Genomic DNA, 27,979 nt, shown 5'->3' on the forward strand with positions numbered 1-27,979 from the left:
CTCAAACCTCACACAAAGCTCCACCAACACCAAACTCTTACAGTTTCCCAGCTACAACTCGCAGTTCTGTATTGCACTGCTTTTGCACATGTGGCTCTCTTGGCCTAGAATTGCCCTCCACTGATTTGATTTGATTTATATTTTAAAGGTTATAATTCTAGTACAGTGTAGAGGACAGACTTTAAGGGAACAGGGTAGAAGCAGGGAGACCAAAGCTGATGATGACTTGACCCATGATATAATAGCAGTGAAGGTGGAGAATAATGCTTGATTCTTAATATATTTCTAAGTGTCCATTTTATATATTTCATTTAGAAGTATACTTGGTTAGTGGAAAAAAGACACAGACTCAAAGTGCTTTTTCCTGTTCTCTTACTCAACACAATAACAACATTTAATACAGACAGACTTCTGTGACCAAACGTGAGAGGGAGGGTGTTCTCCCTACCACCAAGCGAGCAATAAATTCTATAGCAAACACCAGCAGAGTATCCTCCAATTCAGTTCTGACACCATCTACCTGGAGATAGCATCAGATCCCACAGGTGGAAAGCTCAGTCCTACAAGACTGCCCTCTACTTCAGGTGCCAACGGAAAGCCTCAGGTTGGCCAAAGCCAGTGCTTTGGCTGTAAGATGGGATTCCCATGACCTCCTTCTGGGTTCAATTAATTTGCTACAGTGGATCACAAAACTCAGGAAAACACTTACTTGTGTTTAGTGGTTTACTATAAAGGATTTACAAAGGACACAGATGAAGAGATGCATAGGGTGAGGTATGTGGGAAGGGGCACTAAACTTTCATGCCCCCGCTCCCGGTTGCAACCCTCCAGGAACCTGCAGGTGTTCAGCTGTCTGGAAGCTCTCCAAATCCAGTCCTTTTGGTCTTTTATGGAGGTTTCATTATGTAGGCAAGATTGACTAAACCATTGGCCATTGGTGATCAACTTAATCTCAGCCCCCTCGCCTCCAGGGAGGTTAGGGGGCGAAACTGAAAGTCCCAACCCTCTGATCCTGCCTTGGTCTTTCCTGCAACCAGCCCCATTCTGAACTTGCCTAGGGGCTGCCTGGCACATGTCAATTGTTAGCATACAAGAAGACATCACTTTGGAGAGTGTAAGGATTTTATAGAAGTTTTATGTCAGGAAACAGGGATAGAGACCAAATATGTATTTCACAATATCGTACCTACCAAAACCTTTGTACTACTTGACTGGTAGAAAAACTGAACCATGGAGTCATCCTTAGTCTGTTCAGGCTGCTATAATAAAACATCATAAACTGGGTAGCTTATAAACAACAGAAATTTATTCCTCACAGTTCTGGAGGCTAGGAAGTCCAAGATCAAGTTGCTGGCAGATTCAGTGTCTGGTGAGGGCCTGCTTCCTAGACAGCCATCTTTTCACTGTAACTTCATATGGTGGAAGAAATAAGGAATCTCTTGGAGCCTCTTTATTGAGGGCACTAATCCCAGTCATAAGGGCTCTACCCTCATGACCTAATTACCTCCCAAAGGCCCAACTTCCAATAATAATTATAATTAGGATCTCAACATATGAGCTTGGGGGGAAGGGTATAAACATTTAGTCCATAGCAATCATCTACCATTTTCTCAGTATTATACCTGAAAGAAACTCCCAGAATTAATTTTCTCACTTAGAGAATATTTTCTGTCAAAAAAACCTCTTTGTAAACTGAGCAGGAGTATAATTTCTGTCTCTCTTGAGGATCTTAAAAGATAAGTGCATATCTTAATTATCTTGAAAATAATCCTCATTTCCCAGTTTGAGGTTGTTATTGTTGTTGCTGCGTTGTTTTATTTTCAGCAATGCTGGTAATAAGAAAAGCCACGAAATTAATAAAGTTTCTCTCTTGTCCTTTCTCCTTTTTAGCCCTCTTCTCTTAATCTTACCATTTCCCCATGCCTCATAAGGTTCTTTATCCTAATAACTGTATTGGTAATAATAATAGTAGTAGTAACAGTTAGTAGTGGTAGTAGTAATAATAGTAATAATACATGCATTAACTCATGTTCATAGAACCTTGCCATGCTAAGGGTTTATGTCAATTATTTCCTTTAATTCTTTTAGGAACCATAAGAGGTAAATAGTTATTTTATACCCATTTTTCAGGTAAAGCAATAGAGGTTCCAAGAAGTTATAAAACTTGATTCAAGGTCATTCACCTAGCAAATTATAGACTGGAATTTAAGTCTAGATTTCACGGCCTGTACTCACCCCCACTTTGCTATGTTGGCTCTATTGCAACCATTTGTCTGGACTTCAATTATCAGGTAACTGTGAACTAATCTAATGAAGCATTTAAAAATAATATTTTAAAATTTAAAAAGTAATTTTGTATTTATTGTACAAAGTTTAGAAAACCTACAAAAGCACAAAGAGGAAAATATTTCTATAATCATATCATGTAGGGCTATTGTTAATATTTTTGTATTCTCTACATCATACTTACAATAGATTAATATCATTATGATTATACCAAACAAACATTTTTGTAATCTAATTTTTTAAACTTGATAAAATTTTTAAAACTTTTCTCATATCAAGTCATAGTTACACAAGATCATTTTTTGTAGTCATATAGCATGTTACTATGTTGTTGCACAAATAAATTTACTTCATCAATTCTATACTGTCGGATATTTTGGTTAAAATTTTTTCTTATTTTAGGTTAAAAATTCCCTTACTGTAATTTATTCTTTAATAACAACTTTTATATATGTCTGATTATTTCTTCTGGATAAATCCCTAAAAGAAGAATTTCCAGTTCAAAAGTAAAAAAATGTTTAAGCTTTTTATTCTTTTTTTGCCAAAATACCCTCCTGAAAGATTGCTCTAATTTAAACTCCAACCAGTAGTTTTTTAATGTGGCCTGCTTTTATACACTCAATATTAACTGTTACTGTTTTTATTATTTGAAGTTGTTTTCTTTTCCTTTTAATAGATCTTCTCATTCACTTTATTTTAAAATCAAAAGGAGAAGGACTTTTGCTTCCTCCCATGAAGGAGTAGTAACTATATGGTATTTGCACCCCACCCCTATAATGCATAAACAACTAGAAAACTGGACAAAATATATAAAATGCCTGTCTTCCGGCATTAGACAAGAGGCAATGCAGATCTATGATCCCTGAAAGCGTAACTTGCAGCCTGGAAGCAATTTCCTAACCTCAGGGCAGCAAGGGGGGCAGACATGTAGACCTTGGCAGCCTCTCTAAATGGAGGAGAGATAGGAGCTCAGAAAGGCTAAGGCAGCTGGAAATTACAGGGCAGCATTCCAGAGAGGGAGGAGCTACACAAAGGAAGAACTCCAGAAATCTGCATGGGAGTCCCACTGAGTCTTTCTTTGGCTGAATCCAAAACTGCACATGTGTAAGTGAACTTCACAAATCCAGGCAAAGAACAACTGCAGAAGCTTTCTATCTGAATAATTCTCTGAGTAAATACAAGGCTGAAAGACATTTAAGTTGTTATGCCTTGTAGTGGAAAGATCTTATTTGAATACCTAGACATTCAGTAAAAAACCATAGAAAAGCCAAGACTTAGTACTAGGAATAAACTAGCCCTACGATAAGGCTACCCTAGACCTATGCTAATAAGACTCAACAACAAGCCTCAAAGGGATCAAACTGATGTGCAGCTAAAATATTAATAACTACCAAAACAAATATCAGCACTCTAGAGGAAGACAACAAAATCTGAACCTTAATATTATAACATTTCTAATAGCCAACATTCAATAAAAATTTCTACATATGCCAAGAAGTAGCAAAATGTGACCCTTAATGATGAGAAAAATCAGTGGCTGGAAATAGGCACAGAAGTGGCTAAAATGTAGACTTAGCAGACAAGGACTTTAAAAGAGCTATTATGAAAGCTCAACAATTTAAGGGAAAGCAGGGACACAAATAAAGAAGTTGAAAATATGAAAAAGAGCCACATAAATATTCTGGAGCCCAAAAACAACATATATGAAGTGAAAAAAAATCACTTAATGGACTTAACTGCAGATTAGGCATTGAAGAAGAAAAAGTCAGTGAACTTGAAGATAGAGTAATAGAAACAATCCTAAATCAAGCACGAAAAACAAAGAGACTGAGAAAAAAATGAATGGAAACTCAGTAACATGTCAGACAAGCAATCTAACATACATGTAATTGGAGTCTCAGAGTGAGAGATAAAAGAGGAAAAGACAGAAAAAAATATTTAAAGAAATAATTATTGAAAAATCCCAAAATCGAAAATGATAAACCAACACTTTCAAAAACATGACAAATTTCCAGAAGGATAAACACAAAAAATAGCACACCAAGTATGGTAACCAATCTCCAAGATGACTCCGAGTGATCCTCCTCTGCTGGTGTTCATGCCCTGTGTATTCCTCTCCCATACGAAGAGGGATCAACTGGATATTGGGAGGCAACGGCATGTGACTTATAAGTCTAGACTGTAAGACGCACTATACCTTCTGCCTTGTTCTCTTCTGAATCACTTGCTCTGAGGGAAGCCAGTTACCATGTCATGAAGAGACTCAAGCAGTTCTGTGAAGAGGCCCATATGGAAAGAAACTGAGGCCTCCTATTCAAGTCAGCATCACCTTGCCAGCCACATGAGTGAGCCATCTTGGAAGCAGAGCCTCAAGCCCCAGTTGAGCCATCAGATGATTGTGGGCCCACCAAAATTTTGACTGAAACCTCATGGGAGACCCATAGCAGAACCACTTAGGTAAGCTACACCTGAACTTCCAACCCACAGAAATGATGAGAGATAAATGTTCATTGTTGTCTTAAGCCACTTGATTTTGGGGTATAATATTTTACACAGCAGTAATTAATTGTGTTTCTATTAGTTAGCTAAAAAAACAAAAGTGGAAAATAAAATCTAAAGAAAACCCACCTTCACTATAGCAATGAAACAGCATCTCTGAAAACTAGAGAGCATTGCTAAGAGAAATTAAATTTGATCTAAATAAATGGAGATATCTACCATGTCTATAGGTTAGAAGACACAACATTGCTAAAACATTTATTACTAAATTAATCTACAGGTTTTGCAATCTTTCTGTAGAAACTGACAAGCTAATTCTAAAATTTATATGGAAATGCAAAGAACCTAGAATAGTAAAATAAATCTTGAAGTAAGAAAAACATAGCTGGGGCCTTATATTACCTTATTCTTAAAATTATTTTAAAACTACTGAATTCAAGACAATGTGGTATTAGCATAAAAATATAGATTAACGGAAGACAACACCCCACATAGGTGATCAATTGGTTTTAGCAAAGGTACAAAGACATTTCAGTGATAAAGGAAAAATCTTTCAACATATGATAATACATGGATAATACATTGATAACACATGGATATCCATGGGGGGAAATGAACATCAACTTTTATCACACACCATACTCAAAAGTTAGCATGAATCAGTCATAGAACTAAATGTAAAAGCTAAAACTATAACATTTTTAGACAAAGTTTTCACGAAGAAATAGAAAATCTTTTGTGACCTTGAGACAGGCAAAGATTTCTTTCATAATGGACCAAAATTACAAATTATTAAGGAAAAAATTGATAGATTAGACATCTTCAAAATCTGAAATTACTGCTCTTCAAAAAATCACTATGAAAAAAACAAAATGGCAAGTCACAAAACTGAAAACATATTTGTAATACATGTATGGAAAAGTACTTGTATTCAGAATATATAAAGAGCTTATAACTCAGTAATAAAAAGTCAAACAACCAACTTAAAAATGGGCAAAGGTTTTGAAGAATTACTTCATAAAAGAAAGTGTATAAATGACCAGTAAGCACATGACAAAGGATTCAACTTAGAGTATTTAGTTGTAAGCTTTAAATGGGTGAACTGAATGATATGTGAATTATATCTCAATAACACTGTTATTTAACAAATGAAACAGATCAGGGATTGCCTGAAGCCAAGAGTGGAGGAAGCAGTGGATTGTGAAGGAGCATGAGGAATCTTTTGGTGGTGATGAAAATGTTCAGTATCTTGAGTACTGCAGTAGTTTCATGGGTGTATGCAAGTGTGAAAATTCATCAAACTGTATACTTTAAATGAATTCAGCTTATTGTATGTGGTGAATCAGGTTGATTTTATAAAATGTGTAAATTGAAACATCTCCCTTCTACCTCTAGCATTCATTTCCCATCCCCCAATGCAATTCATATTATGAATTACTTATATATTATTCTGGACATTTTATGCATATGTAAGTACATTCTTACACATATTATTTTCCCTTTTTAAAAAAAATGGTGGCATACTATACATACTGTTACATATCATGTGGTTTTTTTCCACTAAATATTATTTTGAAGATCATTCTCTATCAAAATATAAAGAATTTCATTATCCTTTTTTTACATCTGCTTAGAATTGGGTGGTATGGATGTAATTTGATTAATCAGTACTCTATTAATTCATGCTTATGATATTTCTACTCTTTTGATAATACATACAGTGCCAAAGTGAATAAACTTGTACCTATGTGATTTCACACAAGTGTGTATCTATCGAAAGATAGAACAAGTATAGACTTCTGTAATTTTGATAAATATAGCAAATTTCCCTTCACATATATTGTATAAATTTATCCTACCATCAGCAGTTATCAGGTTTTTTAACCTTTGACAATATTATAGGTGAAAAACAATATCTCGTTTACTTGAATCTGTGTTTCTCTAATTGTAAGATTAAGTACCTGCTCATAGTTCCCGGGATCATTTGTATTTCCTTTTCTGTGAACCAGTGTTTTTACCCTGACTACATTTTTCTATTATATTCTTAAACATGTACTTATCTATTTGTAGAAACTCTTTCTGCATAAGCAAATTATTCTTTACCTCTGTTGTGAGTTGCAAATATTTCTTTCAGTTTTTTATATTTTGACTTTGACTATAATGAGTTTTATCAAAAATGTTTTATTTTATGTAGTTTAATTTATCACACATTTCTTTCATGACTTCTGGGTTTTGTGTTAGGCTTCAATCTCTCCCATTCTATGATTATAAAAAATAATTCTCCGGAGTTTTCTAAGGTACTTTCATGGTTTCATATTTTATGCTCAAACCTTTAATCAATTGAGAATAACGTTTTGGTGTAGCATGCAAAGTACTCAAATTTTTTCCAGATGGCTACTCAATTGTTCCAATACCATTTACTGAATAATCCATCTTTCTACATTGACTTGAAATGCCATCTTTATCATACATTATATTCCCACATGTATTTTAATCTCTTTCTACACTTTCTGGTCTGTTCTACTGATTTGCCTATCTATTCATGTAACTATACCAGATTGTTCTAATTATTATAGCTTTATAAAAAGAATCAATAGCTAGTAGGGCTAGTTTCTCCTTCCTTTAATCTTCTTTATCAGAATTTTCCCCTACCTATCCTTGTTTGTTTATTTTTCCATTTGAACTTCAGAACCACAGAAGTTTGTATAGTTTCACAGAAAAGTCCATTTTATATTTTTATTGGGATCCTTTAAATTTTATAGATTATAGAAAATTGACATGTTTCTGACTGTGATTCTTCTGATCCAAAATAAATTACAATATGCCTTTTCATTTATGAAGGTTTTATTTTACTCATCTTCAATGCTAGCCTTTTACTAGCATTTAAATTTCTTTCTTTATATAAATCTTGCATATTAACTTTTCAGTTGTTTTAATCTAATTGCATTGGCTATAATGTCTTAGAACTTGCTAAATATGAACAGTGATAGAGGGCATCTTTGTCTTGTTCTTAACTTTAATGGAAATGTTTCTAACATTTTCCTGTTAAGAATCATGCTGTTTTTGTGATCTATCTATTGAGAGATTTTAAAAATCACAAATGAAAACTGACTTTATTACATGTCTTTAAGCCTCTATGGAAACTATAATATTATTTTTTATTTTACCTATTTAATGTAGTAAATTTTAGTAATATATATTTGTAACATTAAATACTTCTTGCATTCCTGAAATAAACTTTATCATGCTGTATTAATTTTTTAATATGCTACTGGATTATTTGCTAGCTTTTTATTTGTGATTTTACACCACATTTATATAAGTAAAACTGATAGCGTGAGCTTTTTGTTCAATTGTTGCTAGACTTTGAAATCAATGCTATACTTTAATTATAAAATATTTTGAAAGCTTACCTTTTTGTGTATGTGTGGTCAAGAACAGTTTAAATTGCACTGCATTTCTTTAGCCCTTAAAGGTTTGGTAGACTTCTCCTGTGAATCCCTCAAGCCCAGTACTTCTTAGGAGAGAAAATATCTTGAATAGTTTTCTCCATTTATTTTTCCTATGACCTGGAGAGATAAAATGACAGTTCTGGTCATTTATATTTTTCTATACATTTATACATTGAGTCTGGATTCTCAAATTTATTTCTATAAATGTGAACACAGAAAGTCTTATGAATTCTTTATTTTTTTTCTGTATATGTGGCTATTTTACCCATGTAATTTCTTATTTTCTATTTGTGGCTAACCTAACTAAATTATCTTTTTTTTCCCCATAGAACCAGCTATTGAATTTGTTATATATACATTATCCACTTTTAAATTTATTAATTTTTGTTTTATTCTCACTTTTCTTCTTTCTGCTTTCCTTAGCTTTATTTTGCTTTTATGCTTTTTTTAATTTTTTTTTATTTCAGCATATTACGGAGGTACAAATGTTTAGGTTATGTGTATTTCCCTTGCCCAATCCGAGTCAGAGCTTCAAGTGTGTCCATCCCTCAGATGGTGCACACCGCACCCATTAGGTGTGTATATACCCTGCTTTTATATTTTTAATCTATTATAATCTTTACTCAGCCATTTTTATCCTTTGCTGTTTATTACTATAAAATTTTCTCTAAATACTATATAAAAAGATCCTGATGAATTTCTCATGTTTTATAAATAACATTATCTATATTTTCATTATTTTCTAGATAATTGGCACTTTCAATTTTGATTCCCTCTTTAGCTTAAAAAGTTGTTTAAGAAAGGATTTTTTTTTAATTTTCCAATTGGTATTTTGTTTGGTTTTAAGGCTTCAATTTCTGAACAGTGATTAGAATATGTTTGTTAAAACTATTTCTACTTTTTGAAATGTATTCAGGTGTACCTTATAACATGAAATTTGGTCAATTTTTAGAACTGTTCCATGGATGCAAAAGGATAAGTAATCCCCAATTTTCATAATGCAGAAGTTATGTATATATCAATAATTTTATATAGGTTTTGTTTCCTCACTTATTTTTGATCACTTGATCTTTCAAAAATAATTAAACATCCTTTTTCTCCACTGAATTTTGTGAATAATTTTCCTATGTTTCTTAATGTTTGCCTTTATACCTTTATGACTATATTTATATTATTTGAGTTATTAGCTTATTAAATGATCCTTACTTTTTAAAAAATGAGAAAATTGGCCATAACTTTACTATCTGCAGCTGTTTATCTTCTTCCCCCCTAATTTTTATTATGCACATTATTTTTACATTTTTGAGTTTTATAATATTTATATTCTATCAATTATCTCCATTTCTTTTTCTTTTTATTTCTTCATTCACCTGCTGGTTAGCTGAAATCCTGCCAAATATCTTCAGAAAGAGCTCATATGAAGAAAATGCTCTCATTATTTTTTCATGCTAAGAATATTTTGTTGTTGCTGCTCTTGTTATTTTTATTTTTATATGTAAATGAAAAGGTATCTGGATATAGTATTCTCAACTCACACATTCTTTCCTTCAGTGTTTTAAAGGTATTACTCCACCCTCTTCCCAACACCAAATGTGCTGCGAAGAAGTCTGGAGCTAGCACTATTATTTTTTCTGTTATGGGTGACTTCACCTTTTTGCTTAGTGCCCCAAAGATTCCCTAGCTTGAAGTCTAGAAGCTTTATAAGATTTTGGTGTGACTGTTCTATGCCAATTTTTTCCTGGGAAGTGATATGCCCTTATAATTTCTGGAATTCAGTCCTAAAAATTTTCATGAATTATATTTTTATCAGATTCTATGCTTTAGAGGTACCAATTGTACATATTTTGGATCTCTTTTGCCTGTCTTCCATGTCTATCATTTTTCCTCTATTCTACAGCAATATGCTGAATCACAATTTTTGTCTGTACTGTAACAATAATTTAATGACGAGTATTTTCCCCATCCAACATTACTTTTTCTCATTTCTTTCCAAGTGTTTTCCTTGTGGTGTTTCCATATAGATCCTCTGGTGATTCCTCTATTATTGCTGTGATTCATCTTTAAATGAGATATGTAATTTCCTGGATCAGCTATGTGTAGTCAGTTTGTTCTAAGGAATGGTCTACAACTTTGTTCCAAGGTAAAATAATTCTCACACGACAAGGTAGTGTATATAAATGTGATTGTTTAATCTTTTCTTCTTCTCAGCTAACAAAAATCATACTGCATTGCTCATTAAGTAAGCCAGGAATGGCTTCTCTCCAGTCTCAATAACAGACCACTTCTGGCAGAAATGGCTTATCTGTTTGATTCCTTTTCAGTCCTAACATTTCAACCTTTCACAATCTCATTCCACATGGAATCAGGGAAACTCTATCTGCCAGCCTGCTCACCCCATCTCCACTGTTACAAATAAAAGAGGTTTAGGTTATACCTCAGGTTGTACCACTTATTTTAGAGATGTGTGCTTTGCTAGCTTTTTGTGAAATGTGTAGCTCAAAGTATCCTCTCTCTGTGTCTTCCTGCACTCCTATTTGACCTTCACTATTTTTGGCAGTGCTTCTTCTTATTTTATGGTTTTGGGTTTCAGATGTCTTCTGATTTAATGATAATGGAGATTTTGTTTCTGTTTCTCATTATCTTTGTTGCTTTTGGATAATTCCAAGAAAAGAAAAGGAAGTCCTGATTTTATCCCATACTTAATAAAAAAGAAATATAGGTGATAAGATTTAAAAGTATCAATCACACCCTCTACTGGGAAGTGTTTAATTTATTTCAGACTCTTAAAAAACCAACATAGTTTATCCTATATCTACGTCCCTTTGAGCTGACTGTAAGATTACAAACAGGTAAGCACAGTACCAACATGTGTGGTAATCTTTTTGTTGTTCTCACACACTGCCTATTTCTCCTCATACACTGAAGAGCAACCACTTGATGATAATAGCAAAAGTACCAGACAGGGGAAACAGGCTCACTGTACCCTGAAAATAACTAAGTAAGTCTCCACCAACTTCTTTCTACTTTTAATAATAGTATCATTCTATGTTTATCACAATTGTATGAAAGAGAATATTCTTTTCAGTTCAATTGCATATCAAAAACTGAGCACACACATGAAACCACTTTGATAAAAGTTTTTGAACACAGAAACTGTCAATTCATAGACTGCATAGGAAACAAGGATTTCAGTCAATTCAATAATCCTTGGAGGCCCCAACTCCATTAGAAAGCTTCTATAGAACAGGTAAAAGTATCTTTGTTCTTAGATATTATTAATTTCCAGTTTTATTGAATTATGATCAGAAAGTATTAACTGTAATATTTCTAATTGGAGAATTTATTGAGATCAATATCTAATTAGTGTGAGATTTGCAACATCATAACAGCAAATTTACCCAAGAATAGTTATGACAGGTTAAATAACAAATAGTATATCCACTCAAAGAAATACTATGAAGTTTTAAAAAGTGAGGAAGCTATGTATTGATATGAAAATATCTCCAATAAATACTAAGTAAAAAAAAAGACAGAAAACAGTATGTAAATATCATAACTTGGAGTAAGAACAGGAGAATATGAATCTGAATATATATTCATATTTACTTAAAGATACACTGGAAGGACACACTAAAAATGAATAATAGGGGTTATATTGGTGGGAGAGGGTTATCTGAATTAGACATAGAGTGAAAGCAATATTTTATTGTTAACTTTTTATATTTAAAAAATTTTGGAACTAAATGAATTTATTACCAACTAAAAAGAATACATTTAAGAATTCTTTCTCTTTTTATTGGAATGAATAGAATTTATAGATTAATTTAGGAGAAAATTATCTTTAATATGTCTTTTATGCATGACGTAGGTATCGTTTTCCATACTATTCAAGTTTTCTTTCATATCTATCTTTAGGTTTTTAAATTTTTCTTTGCATTGATCTTAAACATTTCTTATTACATTTATTACTAAATATTTTATTATTTTTGGTTGTATTATAAAGTCCACTTTTTTCCATTATAGCTTCCAAAGTATTATTTTTTACATATAGAAAGACTATTGAGTTTATTGTGCTAATTTTATACTTAGACATTTTTCTGAATTCTGTTATTCTTTATAATAATTTTTCAGTTGAACTTTTTGTATTTCTTTCTCTTGTTCAGTTGCATCAATGTGTACCTCTGGAACAGTGAGCATTAAATTATTAAAATGATACTGGACTTCTTTACTATGTTTGTAACTTTAATGTGAAATGTTACTTATATTTCACCCAGAAAAATGTTATTTTAATGAGTTTTTAAAACAAAGAAAGACGCCACTTTGGAGATATATGGCCAGGATATGACAGATCAGGTATTGAAAAACTACATTCATCCATAGGCCAAATCCAGCTTGCTGTCTGTTATTATAAATAAAGTTTTATTGGAACACAGCCATACTCATTTGTTTATGTACTGTCCATGGCTGCTTTCACTGAAAATATTAATATTTACTATCTGGTTCTTTACAGAAAAATTTTGTCATCCCCAGTGCTAGACAACAATTCCAAAATATTAGTTGCTTAAACAACAGAAGTTTATTTCTTGGTTAAGCTAACATATGCTGCCAGGGGCATATGTTCCAATAGTCACTCAGGGAACCTAGGTTGATGAGCTCTCACCATCTTGTAGCTCTAACATCTGAAAAACATACTCTTCTAGTGACACAAATCACCTCCATCTGTGTCCCATTGGCCAGAACTTGTCATATAGTATCATACTTGGAGATATAAGGATTGGAAAAATAAAAGAAGCTACTACCTTTACTCTTGGAAGTTTACAGTCTAATAAGGAGGAAATGAGGGAAATGACAAATATTTAGCTAAATCTAGTGGCTTCCATCAAGAGGAATAAAGGTTCATGAGAAGGCAAAAGCAGGAAGGGAGATGTTTTAAAATGGAAATTTATCAGACTTACTACTAAATCCTAAAGGACAATACATGAATACAAAACAAATAAATATGTTAAAACAACACACAGTAAAAAAAAATTTTGTAACATATATAATATACAAAGGGTTAATTTTTTTAAAGTGAAAAGCTTAAACAAATTATTAAGAGATATTAGGATTTCTCAATGGACAAAGGAAGGACTACTCATGATAGGAAAAAAAACTAGAAAAAAATCTAGAAAGATGGTCAATCTTACTAGTAACAAAATGCAAATTAAAAATAAATTAAGATACCACTTTACTGGTAAAATTATCAAAACAAAAATTAAATAGTATCCAGTGCTAGAGAAGATATAGTAATAGATGCACTTTCTCTATAGCTACTATGATGGTAATTGGTGCAGCTCTTGAGGAAAGCAATCTGGCAATATATATTAAGAAGCACTTTTTATTTTAACTATATTTTTTTGTAGTTAGGTTTTGATTCAGTTATTTCACTTCTGGGAACCTATCCTAAGAAAACAACTCAAAATATGGAAAATTTACATTCATCACATTCATCACAACATTATTTGTAATTACAAAAATAAAAATAAAATTGGCTAAATGTCCAATAAGGGAATAGTTGAGTAAATTACAATGCATCATTTGAGGGATTTTATGTGGCCATTAAAATTATAGTTGAAAAGAAGCTAAATGGAAAAACACTTATTTTGTAATTATAAGAACTATTCAAAATGTCATATATATTAAGATAGCAACTAACAAGAGTTGTCATGAAAATGGTAAAATTAGGACGTTTTAAAATATCCCCCACCCCTGTTAGAAATATGATTGGTCATGGCAGTTACCCACCATAAATATACAAGTGATCAATTCCTTTCTTAGTGTAGACATAGCAGAGAACTTCAGTTTACATGACATTGTGTCTGTCACTCTTGGGCTGTTTTAAAGCACAATCTACCCTGTCCATTGAGGCTGAAATTCATCTTCTCCACTGTTATACAAGCCATTCTTTTACTTCTGTGCTTTAGATTCATGTGAAGAAAACTCAGATCCTCACCTGGCCACAGTAAGGTGGTGGAGAGGCAACTGGCTTAGGATAAGAAAGGAAATGGAGGTCTTTCACTACTATGATGAGCTTCTCATTAATACCACTACTGCAGAGGGAAGAAGATGTATGTCTGCTCCCAGATCATCCTAAGGACAAAGAATGTATCTGAAACATGGCACCTGTGTTGTCAACAATGCATTACACTGTAGAAAGACTAAGGTAGGGTTGACAGTCCTTGGCCTTCCCTAAAAGCACACTCTAGTGTCTATGTGTGCTTCTACTGTTGTACAGTCATCTTTAAAATGAACTAGAAGGCCATGTAGGGTGGCTCATGTGTATAATTGTAGCACTGTGGGAGGCTGAGGTGGGAGGATCGCTTGAGCCCAGGAGTCCCAAATTGCATTAACCTATATAGCTTCACTGTACTACAGCCTGGGTGACAGAGCAACACCCTGTCTCTAAAAAAGAGATAAATAGCCACCATTCTATTCACTACTTCCTTGATATCAATTTTTTTAGGTGCCATATATGGATGTGAAAATGAAATATTTGTCTTTCTGTGCCTGGTTTATTTCACTTAAAATAATGTCCTCCAGATCTATCCATGTTTCTGCAAATGACAAAATTTCCTTCTTTTTCATGGCTAAATAATATTCCTTTGTGTTTTGGAAGAATCCTTGGGGTTTTCTAGACATAAGATCATATCATCAGCAAAGAGTGATAGTTTGATCTCTTCTTTCCCCATTTGGAAATCCTTGATTTCCTTCTCTTGTCTGATTGCTCTGGTTAGGACTTCCAGCACCATGTTTAATAGAAGTAGTGACAGTTGCCCACCAGTTGTCTGGCTCCAGTTCTAAGCAGGAAGACTTTCAATTTTTCCCCATTCAGTATGATGTTGGCTGTGGGTTTGTCATATATGACTTTTATCATTTTAAGGTATATCCCATTTATGCCTATTTTGTTAAGTGTTATTACCATAAAAGTGTGCTGAATTTTGTCAAATGCTTTGTCTGCATGTATTGAGAGGATCTTATGATCTTTGTTTTTGCTTCTATTTATATGGTGAATTACATTTATAGAGTTGCATATGTTAAACCATCCTTGCATCTCTGGGATAAAGACCACTTGGTCGTGGTGATTTTTTTTATGTGCAGCTAAATTCGGTTTGCCAAGATTTTATTGAGAACTTTTGAATCTATATTCATAAAGGATATTGGTCTGTAGTTTTCTTTTTTTGTTGTGTCCTTTCCTGGCTTTAGTATCAAGGTGACATTATCTTCGTAGAATGAGTTGGGGAGGATTCCTTCCTTCTCAATGTTACGGAATAATTTCTGCAGTATAGGTACCAGTTCTTCTTTGTAGGTTTAGTAAAATTTGTCTGTGAAACCATCTGGTCTGGGACTTTTTTCTATTGGAAGATATTTTTATTGCTGCTTCAATTTCAGTGCTTGATATTGGTCTGTTCAGTTCTATTTCTTCCTGATTGAGCCTAAGGAGATTGTGTGTTTCCAAGAATTTGTCCATTTCTCCCACATTTTCAAGTTTATAAGCATAGAGATTTTTATAGTATTCAGAGATGATTTGTATTTCCATGATATCAGTTGTGATTACTCCTCTTTCATTTCTGATTGGGCTTATTAGAGTCCTTTATTTTCTGTTTCTGGTTAATCTAGCAAGAGGCCTGTCAATTTTGTTTATCTTTTCAAAGAACTAACTTTTTGTTTCATTAATCTTCTGTATAATTCTTTTATTCTTGATTTCATTTAGTTCCACTCTGATCTTAGTTATTTCTTTTCTTCTGCTGGGTTTGGGATTAGTTTGCTCTTCCTTTTCCAGTTCCTTGAGACAATTCATTAGATTGTTGATTTGTGATCTTTCTGTCTTTTGAATGTGGGCATTTAAAGCTATGAGTTTTCCTCTCAGTACTACTTTTGCTGTATCCTATAGATTTTGATAACTTGTGTCCCCATTATCATTTAGTTCAAAGAATCTTTTGATTTCTATCTTTATCTCCTCCTTGATCCAACTAACATTCAGCAATAGATTGTTTAGTTTCCATGACTTTGTGTAGAGATGAATGTTTCTCCACAGCCTGTATTCTTAACCACTGTTTTACAAATGCCTCTGATAATCTAGTTCCTACTACTTAATTCATTTTGATGCCCATTTACTAGGCTTCTAATCACTAATCACTTCTAATCCTAATCACTGACCAGTGAAGAAAACTGAAGAAATATATGAATTTCACCTGTATCCTCTCATTGTAAAAGGTGTCTGTTATACATTGAACTGTGTCCCCCCAAAATTCATATATTGAAGTCCTAATTCCCAGTATTTGGGACGTGTCTTTATTTGGAGGTCAGATCTGTACAGACATAATCAAGTTAAAATGAGTTTATTAGGCTGGGTCCTAACCCAATACAACTGTTGTGCTTACAAAAAGGGAAAATTTGGTGACAGACACACACATAAGGAGGATGCCATGTGAAGATCAAGGCAGAGATCAGGGTGATGCTTCTACAAGACAAGGAACACCAAAGATTGACAGTAAACCATGAGAAACTAGGTGAGAGGCATGTAATGGATTCTCTCTCATAGCCCTCAGAAGGAATAAACTCTGCTGATGCCTTAATCTTGGACTTCCAGTTTGTGGTTTGGAGAGCCCTAGAAAACTAATACAGTGTCTTTTCCTCTTCCTGTTATCATTGTCTATCTACATAATGAAAAATTATTTTGTTCAGTCAAACAGCTGAAACTAAAATAGATGTGGAAATCAAGTAAAGAGAAGAAATCTAAGATGGAATAGTTTAGGGCTGTGGTTTTAAAACTACATTTCATGAACCCTTAAGATTCTATATAGTTACCTAAGAAGCTTCCATAGTTTCAAAGAAGGTACAGACCACAAGGTTTTGGAACCCCATCCCCTCCACACATGCCCCATCTTTAATGAGAGCAATTCCACTTTTCTCTGTTGCACAATCTGTTCAAACTAAGATTTTTGTTTGAAGAAAATTTTCCATTGCATTTTTGAAGATCAGAAATACTGATTTAAAAGCTGGACTTGCTTCATTTCTTTACTTGGTATAATTTTATTGAACCATTACTATATATCAGGCAATGTTTTATCTGCCATGGACCAACTTCATTGTTCCCAAGTACCCTACATTTTGAAATGTTTGGTCAACAACAAAAAAACGAAATTAGGTAATAGTTGACTGATTAGGTCATTTCTATTAATTGAAACATGTAGTATCCAATCAAAATGTATTTACCCACAAAGCTATAAACATCCCCATAATGATTCCATTGTCCAAAGGTGACATTGTCAAAGGTGACTTTTGGAATTGCCTTCAGCATCTGCAACTTTTTTTTAACATCCTCAAAGGTAGTAAATCACTTGGGGCAAGTTATTTAACTTCTTTATGCCTAAGTTTCCTCATAGTAAAATGATGATTATAATACTGTCTACCTCACTGGGTTTTTGTGAGGGTTCAATGAGTAAAATCTATAAATAGTTTTTATCACAGTGTTTAGCATCTAGCAAGTGTTCAGCAAATGCTATGAGTATTATTAGTATTAACAGTATAATTACAATTGCCATGGTTCTTAAAGGATGTGTGATTTTACTGGAGTGGTGAAAAGCTTTTAAAATAAGTCTTAAATCAGATGGGTGATACAACTGGGTAATAAAGCTTTACATCAGCAGCCAGAGGAGACTACAGAGCGAGAGATATATTGTATTTTTGTAGTCTATAACCGGAAATTTTTTTAAAAGTAGTCTCAAACTTATGCAAAATAATGTCTGCATACTTAAAATAAGCACTATCTTCCTAATGTGACTACTTTGAAAGAAAAAAAATAGGCTTCTTGCAGTGGAAGCTTCATGGAAATGAGTGGTTTCATCATCAGCCATTGTTTTCAGAGTCATGCCTGGTTCAATCTCATGGGAGTTGACAAACACAAAGATGGCGTGTGCAAATTGAAATAATACAAACAAGCACCTGTGCATTCATGCTCTGTAAGTCTCTCTAATTTTATCTCCTCCATGTGTTGTTTGTCTTTCTCTGAGCCTTTAGGAGAAGTAAAAGGGGATTTTTCATAGAAGGTTCATGTGTCTGTGTTATTCCTATTTGTGTCATTACACTTTCAAAGCGAGGAGTCTACACTGTTAGTGTGACATAGAACGTGGATAGGATTTCTTTTTCCTACTCTTCAGCTTGCTACTAATGGCACAAGTTTCAACTCTTCTGTTCTACTTTAATTCTACAAGCATTTATGGACTGTCTGTTGTGTGGGGGGCACTTCCTTGCAAACACAATTCATATGCTCAAGAAGCTTCCTATCTAACAGAACAGACAAGAGTTTAAACCCATGTGAAACAAATTTTGATACACGCTATTTGTGGTTGAGACTAAAATCTCAGAAACAAATATGTGTTCTAGGATATCAGAGGAAGACTGATCCGAGAAATGGTCTGGAAAAATATTATGAAAATATTCGAGGCTGTAGTGAGCTATGATTGTTCCACTGCATTCCAGCCTCAGTGACAGAGTAAGACCCTGTCTCAAAAAACAATAAATTAATTAAAGATACTAATATTTGGTGAAACAAAACTATGGATAAGCCTAAAAAAATCAACATTTGGCATATATACAGTACATTTATAAGCAACAAGTGCTTGATACCCTTTTAGATTTTATCATTGAAAACCAATGCTACAGGAGAAAACATTTCTTTGCTTTTTTTTTTTTTTAATTACCAAAATTTGGGAGGGAGTTATATGACATAGACTGACAAAGGTGCAGTTGGACTAACGTGCTTAGATACCAAATGATTGAGGAGCCAGAGACAGTTTTGTTCCACGAATAAAAGATGTTGTACCGGAATATAAGTCCACATACTGGTGTATTGAGAGCAGTTAATGGTCAGCAATGTGCCTCTGGCTCTTGACTCAATGTTGGGGGACCAAGAGAAAATTATTAATACAATCAAATCATGACTTGAGGTATGAAATGGGCAGAAAGTTCAAGATTCTGTTTTCCCACTCGAAATGTTCTATTCTGTGAAAGAAAGGGTTGTTCAAGGTATTTTTTAGGTGAAGTGAAAACATTTCTGTATGACACTGACCTTGAGTGGTGTGTGTCAGCAATATGTGCAGCATCTTAATAGGTTGAACCCATTACTTCAGGGTCAACTTTTCAGTTTTAAATGCTGTGTATAAAATATTAACATTTCTGATTCAAATGACTTAATCTCTGAGTTTGACTCTTTCTAGCATCTCATGATTTTCTTCACCCAGCAAAGAAAGAAATCTATGAGCCTATCCTCAAGCATATTTTTCAAAAATCTCATCCAAATTCCACCATAGTATGTGGAAAAATACAGAAACAGGTACTACCAAAGAGTGAATTCAGAATCCATTCACTACCATTCCCCAAGTTAAATCCTTCAACTTTCCACTGTCCTACTTTTGGGTATTGACTCGATATATGATAGAAAACTCAAAGTAATCTTCAGTGAGAAATTGTTCCATAATTTCTCAATCTAATACCAAAAACTATCTTGCTGCTGTTTGCAAGGACCTGTACTTTTGCATTAGGATTTTTTAATTAAGTAGAAAGGAAAAGGAAAAGATAAGTCAGGTGGAAATGGAATCTGGCCTAAAACTCAAGCAATCTGATGTTAACCTAAAGCTATTCTTATTAACTTTAAAATACATTTTATTTTTAAAACATCAAGATGGATTTTTTTTTCTTTGACATCAGTAATCTATCTCTTAAGTAGTTTCCAGATGTCAAACTTTTTAAAATCTGTGCCTTATAGAATGCTGTCTTACCAACGCATATTTCTCTGCTTCAAATTATACCATATCTACACTTTCCGTTCATAACTTCAAAATTGCTTTGTAAGTGGTTTGCTCAGCATTACCCAGGCCTGAGTGAGAAGTGAGAACTCTTTCCTGAGTAAATGCTCTTTACTCTTTCCTGAGTAAATGCTGCCAAGCAATGGTAATATCACTACAACACTAAAATCAATAATCCTGAAACATTAGAGATTTTCTTTACTTAAAAATCATGTCTCTTCTAGTTATTATATCTTTTCCCTTGGAAGCAAGAGTATATTAGAAATTCCTTATCTATAGTGAAACAAAAAATAAGAGGGGCGGGTGCAATGAGAAAGAGCAGTGAGGGCCCGTATGAGAAACCAGAGTGTGTGGATGTAGGCTTGCCTTTGGTGCTCCCTACCGTAGTAACAGAGCCACCTGAGGATATGCAGATTCTCAGCCTCCACTTTTGGTTTTCTAAGGGCCAGTGATTGTCTTTGGTGGTAGCAAGTTTAAGAGACTCTTTTAGTAACTCTAAGAATGAGACTTTGGTGGGTACAAAGGAAAACAATAGTCTGTATCCTGGCTTGGTGAGTGTATCATAAGGAAGATTCTGAGAGGTTGTGAAATAGCCATTGGGCACTGAATGCATTTTCTTTGCAACTTATTTCCCAAGTGAGTTAAATCACAAGCTAGAAGAATCTTAGAGCAGTAAGAGACTTAGGGATCTTCTTTATCATACAGATGAGGAAACTGAGGCCAAAATAGAGTACGCCATTAACTCGGAGTCAAGCTAGAGTTTATTTCTGGGTTCAAGTAAGGACAGGACTCTCCTAACTTGAAGACCACTACATTTTCTCCAGCTGTTGTTTTTTACTTCTCTGTTTCTCTACGAGGCAGAATCATCTCACTACCCATACACCCCAACTCTCAAAGCCTCATAATCAGCTTCATTAGGGAATTGTCTTACATTAGAGGGATACAGAACACTTAGCAAGGAGTTTGTGGGTCTCTCTCTAGAGAATTTGAAGAAAGAGAAGGAGCTTTCTATTAAGGGAATATTTTAAGTGCAGTGCTTATTGGAGGCAAAGGCACAGAGTGCCAGTCTTCTGAAGTTCCTTTCATGTCCCAAGATCCTTCTGTTCTGCTCTCTCTCTGAGAAAAATAAAGCATTGAGAAGCCTCCTAGTAAGCCGACATCAAAATGAGAATTACATCTTAGGTACGATGCAGAACTAATCTTTGATTTAATCCTACTAAGCCATGTGCCCAGTTTCTTTGACTTGGTTTGAGTCCAGTGTAGACAGAGGTTAAACAAATTAGAGCACACATTGAGGGTAGAAGCAGGGTTTTCAGAGTTATGTGAAGATTATGTCTACCTTGCCAGCTCAGGCTTGCAGCAAGTAAGTAAACTTAGATTAACCCTAGATTAATCTATAGACAAAAGAACCTTCAGCCAAGGGACTAAGATAGGGCTGAGGGGGAGGGGGTAGAAAAATATGCTTTGTCCTAATCACTAGGAAAGAACAGGCTGTTCAAGCCAATTCTGCTCTGATCTATAATGAGATCAATTGCATCTGGAGCTCTTTGGGCACTGACAGCAGGCACAGGGACAGCAGTGCAGCACTGAGGAAGGATTACCTCATTGAAGGGAGCCGCCAAGGCTACCGCCTTCCTTCTCAGACCCTCCCTTTCTGAGCCCATCCTCCCTCCCTTCAGCTACCCCCGGATTGCCAGTTGCCCGCTGAAGTGTAGCTTGTCTGCAGAGTAAAGATAGCAAGATAGTACACCTAAGTCTCCTTTCTAATCAGCCAGCTGTTTTCCTGTTCAAATCCATCTTAAACTTTAAGTGAACAGAAAGCTGCTTTCAAAGGTTTGTTCTTTTTTTCCCCAATGACTCCATCTCTATAGATGATATTTAGGGAAAGTTAACCACCTCTCTTCTCCCACCTCAACATGGAATGCATTCACATATATGTGGGAATACAGGCCTTCATTCAACCATTCCATGGCCACAGAAACTTCAGCTGTTCTGGCTTAAGTCACTAGGCTCCTTCCCAAAGGAAAAGCTAGACTATCTTTCTTTGTCCTTTTCCTACCTTTCACTTCTTTTCTTCGGGTAGCACAGGAAAACAAAACAGATAATGTCTTTACAAGCCACTTCAATAAGTGATCACACCAGAGTGGAACCGGTGCAGAATAGGAGTCAGAGAAAGAATACAGATAAGGTTTGAGTCAGATAGGGACTGGAAAAACAGAACTCACCTATTAGCAAGGAAAAAAAAATGTTGGGGGAGAAAGGCTTATGCTGGCTTATTAAAAAAAGAAAAAAGGCATAGAAGGCCTCTTGGACTTCAGATAACTCTTACAAAATATTTTGATGGATTAAGTACAAAAAGTGAATCAAACATATGGATTAAATTTTTATTAAAATACAAATGGGGTATTTTAGCTATTAAATTAAGTAAAATGTTTCGCAAAGTGGATTTCATTTTGGCCAATCCCAGGACATTTGAAAAATAGTTTTGAGATATTCAGTGAACTGAACAGAAAGCCAGGTTGACCTATCCCTAGAGTTTGGAAAAATGAAATTTGGCTCATCAAGGTTTGATTCTATGTCAAATATATTTGTGGGGAAATAAGTTTCTGAAATACCAAAATTGCCTACATGCCTTGGAAGTGCAGCCAAAATGCTCACTAGTTACTGAGTAACTCAGTCTGCCCAGCACCATAAAAGGCAGCAATCCATTGACCTGAGAAAAAGGTGAGCAGCCCCTCCCCACCCCCATCAAGATATTAAGAACTGAACCAAAGCCAGTGTTATCCTGTGCCTGCAACTATTCTGTCTAGCCCAGAAAATTAACACAAAGCAGCAAATGAATAGGAAATGTTCACTGGAGAGAAAGGTGATCAGCACAGTTGGATGGCTGACAAGGGATTTTATTATCTGCATTGCCCAGAAGAATTTAAAAAAGCAAAGGACAATAAGAGTATTGATGAAAGGTGAGGTTATAATGTTTGGAAATTTTTTCCAGGTATTAATAACTTCATTTTACTTATTTGAAAAAAAATCCTACAGGAATGCATGGAAATTGTTGACACTCTAATGCCAGTCTATTTGAGTATCTTTCTATCAATCCATGGGTTAGTGGAATTTTTTTTAAATTCATTTATCAGCACTCCATCCGAACATGACTATACATGAAATTTCAGGTTTAGCAATCCCTTGTTCCTGAACATGGCCATTATGAAACTCCATTCTACCCATGGTAAAACTTCATCTTTCTGCCAATGTTTTGGGGGAGTTGGTCATCTGAAGAGCCAAGATTTCTAGGTAATGAAAGGATAAGTATCAAGCCACCAGCATCATACCACACTAGAGGGTTACATTTAAACCACTTTGAGTAAAAACATTTGTAAATCTATTATCCACTTTTCTGTATTCTCAAATAAAGGACCATATTGTATTGCAACAACACTCTGAAGGTAGTTGAGATGAATAGGGTTCTTTGCCCCTAAACTGTATGGTCTTAGCTTGTAATACTTTTTCAACACTTGTATTTTCTCTATAATGTGTAAATCAGGAAAACAGAGCCACTCTAGGTAGTTAAAGCAAGAAGGGATTTAATATAGGGATTTAGCAGCTTATACAATCATTGGAAAGCCTGGGTGGTATGAAGATCATGAATACCACTGCTAGCATTCAATAATTCAGGAAATACAGGCTTCACAGAAAACTGCTATCCATGACCTCAGCTGACTGTAGTACAAACATAGGTGATTTTCAAGGGGTTACCTGGAAGTCCTTGGTAAAACCTCTGCATGCTGTCTGAAGATTGTCCATTTGTCGGCCCACAGCTGCAGCCAGAAGATACACATTCTTTTCCACATTCCACATCTTATGTGAGTGTCTCCTCTTGGTAAAATCAAAACTTGAACTCTCCTAGTCCAAGGAAATGTAGTTTCCAGACTTCCAGTCCCTGCACATAGGATAGAGTTTGAAAGGGGAAAAATCATGCTAAGTATCAGACATTATTGGCACATAAGCTTCTCCTGATTTTTTTGTCTGTTGCTGAATACTCTACCATTTGTTTAGTGGTTAGCCTTAACCATTCCGCTCCACTCCTTGTCATCTTTTATTTTTTTGCACTTCATATAATAATAGTAGAAAATCTAACACCTAATTTATTAAGAATAAACAGTCCTGAGTGAGGACCTTGAGACCTCTGAAAAACAGTATAGTTGAGTGGTAGGTGCTGAAAACAAATGTATTAGATCCAGATCTTCCAATTACTAGCTACATCATATTAATATATGTGACCATAGATTTTCTTGTCTATAAAATGGGTGTAACAACAACTGCCATATTTATCTTTCCCAAAGATGTTGGATGTATCAAATGACTTATACACATGAAAATTCTTCGCAAACTGTAGAGTACTATAAAATTTAATTCATTCTCTCACTCATTCATTTAATATATTTATTTAGTGCTTAGTCCAAGGCATAGAATTACATATTTCAGGGGAATAATATAAAGACAAACAATAGTCCCCACGCCTGAGGAATTTATCACTTAGTAGCAGAATAAAATATATAAATAAAAGCCAAAATACATAGTAGAAAGTCATAAGGGCCATAAGTACAAAAGAAGACAATTTTGTCTAGGAAGTAACTATTATGTTCATCCAAAGAAATTAAGGCTTTTTTGACCCAGATCTCTCATCTACTTACCTATTCTTTTATCTGATTTTTAGACTCCTGCTTTTGCTTACTGTACTCACAGTCTTCAGTAGATGTCATTGCCTTAATTCCATCAATCATCCATCTAATTCCTTTTTCTCCATTTCCACTATAATTGTTTTAGTTCAGAATCTTATCACCGTTTGCCTGAACCACTGAAATACCCTCCTCACTAACCTAACTGTCCCCAAGCCTGCCCTTACCATACTGCCCATCTCACCCCACCCAACCCCCAATCCCACACAAAATCAATCTATCCTCTGCACTGCTCTCATCATAATGTAAAACGCAAATCTAGTCCCACAGTAATCTGCTTAAAACCCCTTCAAAAAGCAACCCCTAATTTCAGGATAAAGTTAGCGCACAAGGCCCTCCATGATCTGGCCCCAGTTTCTCTCGCGGACCTAATCTACAAGGATGTGCCTTTGTGCATGAACTTTGTGATACCTATTTATAATACTTAAGACAGCGTTCTTTTTTTTCCTTCCTGGTTTATGATGGTGTTCAGAGTAACATAGCTGAGGTCCTTAAAGTGAAGGAATGGAATTAGAAGATTGGTGGCCTGGGGAACAAAGTTGCTGGCTAGAGAGAATAAAAGAGAGGAAAAGGCAATGAAAGAGAAGGAAGAAAGGTAAAACCTGCAGTTGGTGACCTCTGCCTTCTGCAATACTGAATATGGGAGCCAGGATTCAAATTGACTGTCAGGGAAGAAAGGGAGGGCCACTCAATACTGTGGCCAAGCAGACAAATTTTTTTTATTTCAGTATATTACAGGGGTAGAAACAATTTGGTTACATAAATTGCGTTTGTACCATGCCCATTCCCCAGATAATGTGCACTGTACCTGTTAGGTATGATTTTACCCATCCCCTCCTCTTCCCTCCCACCTGCTTGATTTCTAATAAATGTTATTTCCATTTGTGCACATAGGTGTTGATAGATTAGTTCCAATATAATGGTGAGTACATGTGGTGTTTGTTTTTTCATTCTTGTGATACTTCACTTAGAAGAATGGTCTCCAGCTCCACCCAAGATAATACAAGAGGTTTTGGTTCACCAGTTTTTTTTCTGGCTGGGTAGTACTCCATCTACACATACATATACCACATATTATTAATCCACTCATGTATTGATGGGCACTTGGGTTGTTTACATATCTTTGCAATTGTAAATTTTGCTGCTATAAACATTTGAGTGCAGGTGTCTCTTTTATAGAATGTTTTTTTTTTCCTTTGGGTAAATACCCACTAGTGGGATTGCCGGATCAAATGGTAGTTCTACTATTAGTTCTTTAAGGTATCTCCATACTCACATAGACAAAATTCTTCTTCTCTAGGTAGAGATCAGAAGCCAGGAACTCTCTGAATACTTTCATGGAGGAGGAATCAGTTTAGGGAAGAAGTCATACTAACCAAAGCTTCATTATACATATTGTTCTCCAAATGCTTTCTGGTGGGATGTGGTTGCTGCAATTATTATGATGAGTTTCTAACATTTACATAGCACTTTACAGTTTCCCAAATGTCCCAAATGCTGCCACAAATACCTCATTTGAGGATCAAAATCTGGGCCCTCCAAATTACAGCACAGTTTTTAAAGGGTTTCCAGGCTACTTGCTTGGCTAACTAAAATGGCTACCATATGCCATGTTTTTATGGATCCTTTGAACTATTAATTTGGCAAAACTAATGTGTTTAACCAGGTGTTACTCAAAGTTAATATGGTAACATGGTAGAGTCTTAAAACTACTTAAATGAGTGAATAATCACAAACCTTTGTGCTGAGAACTCAGATCACCTCTTTAAGAAAATTGGCTAGTGGAGGATGCAAGATTAAAGAGAGTAGGTTGGTGTAAGAAGACACCAAGGCAGGTCTTGACTGCTGACTTGCCTCCATCTGTTCTCTTTCGGTGTTCTCCTGCCTCTGAGGGAGCAGGTGGGAACGAGATATGCAGGGAAGGAACAAAAGGTCCTTTTGTTTTATAATTAATGGATTAACTAACCTCTTCTGCACATTTTGCTTGCAGATTTAAAGGCCCACAGTTTAATCTTATGTTACTGAACTAGTGATTGGTTTCCGTCAAAGATAATAAAAATTAACTTTTTCACACATCTTTTCCCCTTCCTGACTCCAACACCAAAGTCTTGTTATATCACCTTGGAGAAATTGACCTAGACAAAATGTGTTTTAGCCCCTAAATTGGAACTTGAAAGCATAAGACATTGTAAACACAAACAATGCCTTTCAATAGCTTCCTAAATCATTGTCCCTTCTTTTTTCCTCCCTTGTGAAGTTCTCTTCTGTAATAACTGGGTCTTTGCATCCTAAAGCTTCTGAAGTTTCTGGTAAGATCCAAAAGACTTGATGCAATTTGATCACAGGACAAATACCCTGCTGTGACAAAGTGAAAGCCAGAGGTGCTTTCACTGAAGACATCTGGTCACCTACTCTTACGACTTCTTTGTAAGACCAGGGTAGTCCCCAAATTTCATATTCTTTTGAAGGACCAAGAAGCCCTCCTCACTTATATCACACCCTTATGGACAAGGAGAGAATATTTCATGGCTTCAGGCTTCTTCATGGAAAACTGGGACTGCTACAGTGGCCTTAACTTAGCGATCTCTTACGCTAGTGATGGCTCTCTAGTTAGGGAAAGAGTGAAAAATAGCATTGTGAAGTCCTCCACAGCTGCTTTATATAGTTTTTTTCCTATGGTTATTGTAACAAATGGCTACAAAGTTTGTGGCTTAAAACAATGTGCATTTACTTATAGTTCTAAGAGGTCAGAAGTCTAGGCCAAAATCAAAGTATCAGCAGGGCCATACTGCCTCCAGCGGCTCTAGAGGAGAATCCATTTCCTTGACTTTTCTACCTTCTAGACCTGCATTTCCTACATTCCTTGGCATGGCCCCTTTTTCCACCTTCAAAGCCAGTCACGTGTCCTCTTTCTTCGGTGGTCACATTGCCTTTTTCTGTGTCAAATTTTTCTCTGCCTCCTTCTTATAAGAACAATTATGATTGTATTGGGTCCACCCAGATAATCCAGGATAATCCTGCTATTTCAAGAACCTTCACTGAATCACAGCTACAAAGTCTCTTTTGCCATATGTAAAAAGAAAATCACAGCCTCAGGTGCCTGTGAAAAGCTAGCCTCACAGATCATTCACTAAGGAAATTTTTTGCTAACCTCCCA

General features: G+C 35.0%; 1 long non-coding RNA gene across 1 annotated transcript in view; it reads right to left on the minus strand.

Moving 5' to 3' along the window:
• Positions 1 to 23,671: 23,671 nt before the first annotated feature.
• The window catches only part of LOC123648207, a 72,344-nt gene continuing 68,036 nt past the window's right edge, over positions 23,672 to 27,979 (minus strand). The window contains exon 3 of the long non-coding RNA XR_006738523.1: positions 23,672 to 24,023. This is a non-coding gene — a long non-coding RNA (uncharacterized LOC123648207). The remainder of the gene's footprint in view (positions 24,024 to 27,979) is intronic.

Source organism: Lemur catta, chromosome 12 (genome assembly GCF_020740605.2).
Source record: "Lemur catta isolate mLemCat1 chromosome 12, mLemCat1.pri, whole genome shotgun sequence".
NCBI classification, from domain to species: Eukaryota; Metazoa; Chordata; class Mammalia; order Primates; family Lemuridae; genus Lemur; species Lemur catta.